Source organism: Chlorocebus sabaeus, chromosome 2 (genome assembly GCF_047675955.1).
Source record: "Chlorocebus sabaeus isolate Y175 chromosome 2, mChlSab1.0.hap1, whole genome shotgun sequence".
NCBI classification, from domain to species: Eukaryota; Metazoa; Chordata; class Mammalia; order Primates; family Cercopithecidae; genus Chlorocebus; species Chlorocebus sabaeus.
Window position 1 is genome coordinate 39,669,519 of NC_132905.1, and position 6,000 is coordinate 39,675,518.

A 6,000-nucleotide genomic window follows, 5' to 3' on the forward strand; every position below is an offset into this window, starting at 1 on the left:
TGGCACACACCTGTAGTCCCAACTACAGGCGTAGGAGGATCACCTGAGCCTAGAGAGGTCAAGGCTGCAGTGAGCGGTGATCACGCCACTATACTCCATCCTGGGTGACTGAGTGAGACCCCGTATCAAACTGAAGTGCTTAAAAGTATGAGGAATGTGGCCGGGCACGGTGGTTCACGCCTGTAATCCCAGCACTTTGGGAGGATGAGGCGGGTGGATCACCTGGGGTCGGAGTTCAAGACCAGCCAGACCGACACGGAGAAATCCTGTCTCTACTAAAAATACAAAATTAGCTGGGTGTGGTGGCATGTGCTTGTAATGCCAGCTACTCAGGAGGCCAAAGCAGGAGAATCGCTTGAACCCGGGAGGTGGAGGTTGCAGTGAGCCGAGATCATGCCATTGCACTCCAGCCTGGGCAACAAGAGCGAAACTCCATCTTAGGGAAAAAATATATATATATATGAGGAATGCTCAGGCCAATTATGGAGTGAAAGCTGGTAGCCAGATGGTTAACAGGAAGAGTGGGGATATTGGAGCACCAAGGCTACTTATGACATGAGGGCATTTACCAATATTAAACCTGCGAGTTTCAGCTTGTCAACCACACAGGGCAAGGGGGACACAAGTGAAAATCCAGGGCCTCCCAAGGTGGGCAGCCAGATAGCAGATCTCCTCACATTAAGCTGAACCCCCAAAGGGTACCACCCTCAAGTCTAATGTGAAATGAATCCACTGTACAATCCTCACCACCAGCCCCAAGGAACTACAGAAAAGGCTGCCTTGGAGCTAAGCAGAACAGTTGAAGGAAAAGGAAAGAGGATTTTTTTTTAAAGCTCTTCCTTAGGAAGTTGGGATCGTTGATGAGTTTTTTGTACCCCAGGGAGTAGAGCCTGATATAATAGATCAAGAAAGCTCATGCTAAGAACTGGGAACCTGGTTTGAGATGATAACCAAATAGATGTGCTCCCCAAACCCTTGGCAAAAAGGAAATACAGGCCGGGCGCAGTGTCTCATGCCTGTAATCCCAGCACTTTGGGAAGCTGAGGCAGGTGGATCACCTGAGGTCAGGAGTTCGAGACCAGCCTGGCCAACATGGTGAAACTCTGTCTCTACTAAAAATACAAAAATTAGCTAGGCATGGTGGCGCACGCCTGTAGTCCCAGCTACACAGGAGGCTGAGGCAGGAGAATCGCTTGAACCCAGGAGACGGAGGTTGCAGTGAGCCGAGATCACACCACTGTACTCCAGCCTGGGCGACAGAGCAAGACTCCATCTCAAAAAAAAAAAAAAAAATTGTGCTTACAAAATTTAAAACGTAAAAAATCAATATTGGGAGCAAAAAACTATTTATTTAATGGCAGATTTGAAAAGGAACCCAACAGAACTTCTAGAAATCTACTTCTACTGGTCCCATGAAGAGTCAATCACTAAGTCCTGACACATGACCCGGCATCAGAAGGTGTTTGGAAACTATCTGGTTTTGCAAGTTCTTCCTGGGTGCTCTCTTTTGCTAAGCCCTTTCTCACGTAGATAAATAAGTTTCTGCCCTCAAGGGGCCACACACAGTGCTAAGGGTAAAGAGTTGCAATAATGGGGACACTTATTGTCTGGTGACTATTTTAATTTTATGTAACTCTGAGTTCCTCAGGGCAGGGCCTGTTTGTTCACCTTTGCCCAGTGAGCACTTAGTTGAGTACTGAGTACTGCCTGTGTGCCAGGGATTGTTTCCTGAGTGCTTTCTTTTCTTTCTTTCTTTCTTTCTTCTCTTTTTTTTTTTTTTTTTTTTTTTTTTTTTTTGAGACACAGTCTTGCTCTGTCATCCAGGCTGAAGTGCACTGTGGCGTGATCTTGGCTCACTGCAACCTCCGCCTCCCACGTTCAAGCCATTCTCCTGCCTCAGCCTCCTGAGTAGCTGGGATTACAGGCACCCACCACCACGCCCAGCTAATTTTTGTATTTTTAGTAGAAATGAGGTTTCACCATGTTGGTCAGGCTGGTCTTGAACTCCTGACCTCAAGTGATCCCTCACACCTGGACCTCTTAAAGTGCTGGGATTACAGGCGTGAGCCACAGCACCCGGCCCTAACGTTTTTTTTTTGTTTTTTTTTTTGAGACAGAGTCTTGCTTTGTCGCCCAGGCTGGAGTGCAGTGGCGTGATCTTGGCTCACTGCAACCTCCGCCTCCCGAGTTCAAGTGATTCTCCTGCCTCAGCCTCCTGAGTAGTTAGATTACAGGTGCCCGCCACCACGCCCAGCTAATTTTTTTTTTTTTTTGTATTTTTAGTAGAGACAGGGTTTCACTGTGTTGGCCTGGTTGGTCTTGAACTCCTGACCTGGCTGAACTCCAAGGCCCACCTCGGCCTCCCAAAGTGCTGGGATTACAAGCGTGAGCCACCGTGCCCGGCTGGACCTCATTTAACCTTAATTAGCTCTTTATTTATTTGTTTATTATTATTATTTGAGACAGAATCTTGCTCTGTCACCTAGGCTGGAGTGCAGTGGTGCATCTGCCTTCCGGGTTCAAGTGATTCTCCTGCCTCAACCTCTTGAGTAACTGGGATTACAAGTGTGCGCCACCATGCCCGGCTAATTTTTGTACTTTTAGTCGAAATGGGATTTCACCATGTTGGCCAGGCTGGTCTCGAACTCCTGATCTCAGCTAATCTGCCTGCCTCAGCCTCCCAAAGGGATTACAAATGTGAGCCATCGCACCTGGCCCCTTAATTAGCTCTTTAAAGACTCAGGTTACAGTTACATTCTGAGGTACTAGGGACTAGGATGTCAACATATGAATTTTACAGGAAAGATACAATTCAATCCATAACAGTCACATGCTTTGCTGCTTACTATCAACACCAACCAACCTAACAAGATGTCAGGACCCAGCATTGCCTTGTGTGTCAGCACGTTCTTCCCCTTGTGGGGACTCAGCTGGGAGTCTGATTTCACCTTGAGATTCTTCCCTCCCCATGGAGAAGTTAACTTTTCTAGGGTGGCTGGAGCACTCATTGTGGAGTGGGACATTGGACATTTCCCACTCTCCCTCCTCCCTGCTTGACCCTTTGCCTGGAATTATTACATTACTTACCCCAGGAGTCTCTAAGCTGTGATTGGATTCTGTTCAGCACCACTCAGGTAGCCCCAAGGGAATTGGACATGTGACTGATAAGTGTTTGCTGGATGAAGAGATGCCAGTTAGGGGTGGAAAGTTTGGAGTGGGGGCAGCCTGACTGGGGAGCCTGCCAGAGGTGGGGCTCTATGTCCCTGAAACTCATTCAGTTGTTCCATCGGTCAAGCTTTCAGTCAAGCATTTCCCAAGTTGCCTCTGTGCTAAGCCTTGGGGTCCAATTTGTGTGTGTTGGGGTTCTTTTTTGAGATGAAGGCTTGCTCTGTAGCCCAGATCTCGGCTACAAGTAGCTGAGACAACAGGTATACTACAGGCATATGTAGCTCATATCTCGGCTCGCTGCAGCCTCTGCCTCTCAGGTTCAAGCGAATCTCCTGCCCCAGCCTCCCAAGTTGCTGGGATTACAGGCACGCACCATCATGCCTGGCTAATTTTTGTATTTTTAGTAGAGACAGGGTTTCACCATGTTGGCCAGGCTGGTTTTGAACTCCTGACCTCAGGTGATCTGCCCACCTGGGCCTCCCAAAGTGCTGGGATTACAGGCATGAGCCATGGCGCCTGGCCAAGCTCCTGTTGTTCTAGGCATTTTAGCAAGAGCAAATAGCATGTGCAAAGGCCTGCAGAGAAGATGAAAATCTACTCTGCATATGCACCTGGTGGTATGGAAATATATGGGAAACTGCCAAGGCTTGAGTTAGTGAATCTTTTACTGTCCAGTGCCTCTCATCACCCTCAGAATAAAACCTCCACCCTCCTGTGGCCCAGTCCATCTCTCTATCCACATCTCCCTCTACCCATACATCACTTGTTACCCTCGGCTGCCCCTTTACAGTTCTTGGCTTCCTTTCATTTTGGCCTCAGGGCCTTTGCACTTGTTGGTCTGTCTGCCTTTCCGTTCTCTTTTCACATTGCTGACTCCAGCTTATTTCTCAGGTCCACTTCCTCAGACAGGCTCCCCTTGACCATTCTGTCTAAAAGTAGCTACCTCTCCTTCCGGAAAAAAAGTATTTAAAGTCATAGAAAATTTCTCTTTCTCTCTCTCTCTTTTTTTCCCCTTGTTTACAGCCCATCTTACTTAGCTAGATTGAGACTCCATGAAGGCAAGGATTTTTGTCTTTTGGTTAATGCCTGCATCCCCAGCATCTAGAATGGTGTCTAGCACACAGTAGGTGCTCAACAAATATTTTGAAAGTAATCAAATAAATGTGAACATATTCTTTTTTTTTTTTTTTTTTTTTTTTGAGACGGAGTCTTGCTCTGTTGCCCAGGGTGGAGTGCAGTGGCCAGATCTCAACTCACTGCAAGCTCCGCCTCCCAGGTTTACGCCATTCTCCTGCCTCAGCCTCTTGAGTAGCTGGGACTACAGGCGCCCGCCACTACGCCCGGCTAGTTTTTTGTATTTTTAGTAGAGACGGGGTTTCACCGTGTTAGCCAGGATGGTCTCGATCTCCTGACCTCGTGATCCGCCCGTCTCGGCCTCCCAAAGTGCTGGGATTACAGGCTTGAGCCACAGCGCCCGGCCTCATTTCTTATTTGAATAATAAAACTAAAACAGGCTGGGTGTGGTGGCTCACGCCTGTAATCCCAGCACTTTGGGAAGCTGAAGTGGGCAATTGCCCGAGGTCAGGAGTTTGAGACCGGCCTGGCCAACATGACGAAACACTGTCTCTGCAAAAAATACAAAAATTAGCCGGGGATGGTGGTAGGCGCCTGTAGTCCAAGCTACTCGGGAGGTTGAGGCATGAGAATCTCTTGAACCCGGGAGGCGGAGGTTGTGGTGAGCGGAGATTGGCCACTGCATTCCAGCCTGGCAACACAACATGACTCTGTCTCAAAAACCAAAAAATAATAAATAAAGAAAAAACCAACAAAAGCAAAGAATAGGTATACTTGGCAGGCTTTGGTGATGCAAACAAAGAATAGTTATACTGAGAAACTTGCAGGGAAGAGGGGAGAATCTGAGGTCATTGGATCAGTGAGCATGTTAGAGAAAGGGAGGAAGGAACCCTGACCTTACCCTGCCAGCGAGGCAATGGAAGGGGACGCTTACAGCTTGGGGTGTGCCCTTCAAGATTCCCAGGAAGGGAGGTAGGGTGTGGTGTCTTGAAGAAAAAATTCCCGCCTCTAACTCCATGGGAAAGGACTACCGTGTCTCTGGCGATATTACGGACTTGGTGCACAGCAGGCCGTTAATTAGCAGTTGATGGAGGGTGAATGAAGATGAGAGGGGTCTGTGTGTGTGGGAGAAGTCCCAGTGAGGAGCACCTCTCATTCTGTGCGACCAGGATAGGACCCCTCAGAGGCTGGGCTAGGAGTGGCTGGGGTGGGTGTTGGGGGTTTATGTGACAGAAATGGGGTCCTGACAAGCAGGGATGGAGGGTGAAGAGATGGAGTTACTTAAGAGATGATGGGATCCCCAGCACGGAGACTCACGCCTGTGATCCCAGTGCTTTGGGAGGCTGAGACGTGAGGATCACTGGAGGCCAGAAGTTGACACCAGCCTGGGAAACATAGTGAGACCCTGATCTCTACAAAAAACAAAAATAAAAATTAGCAGGAGATGGTGGCATGTGCCGGTAGTCCCCGCTACTCTGGGGGCGGAGGCGGGCTCCCAACCGGCAGAATTGAGCGGAGTAGTAGGGCGGTACGCTTCCAACAGGGGATGAGGGATGGGAATCTATGTTGCAGTTTGGGGATCCCTGTGACAGTTGGGTGGTCTGGGTGAGGTGGGATAGTGGTCACGGTTTGTTGCAGAGTCGGGGTATACCGTGCTTAGTGGAAACGGGGTCCGTGCTGCAGACCTGGAGGACTCACACGCAGTGGGAATGGGGGGTTCTGTGTCAGAGTTAGGGGGTCCGGTCCGGTGAGATGGGG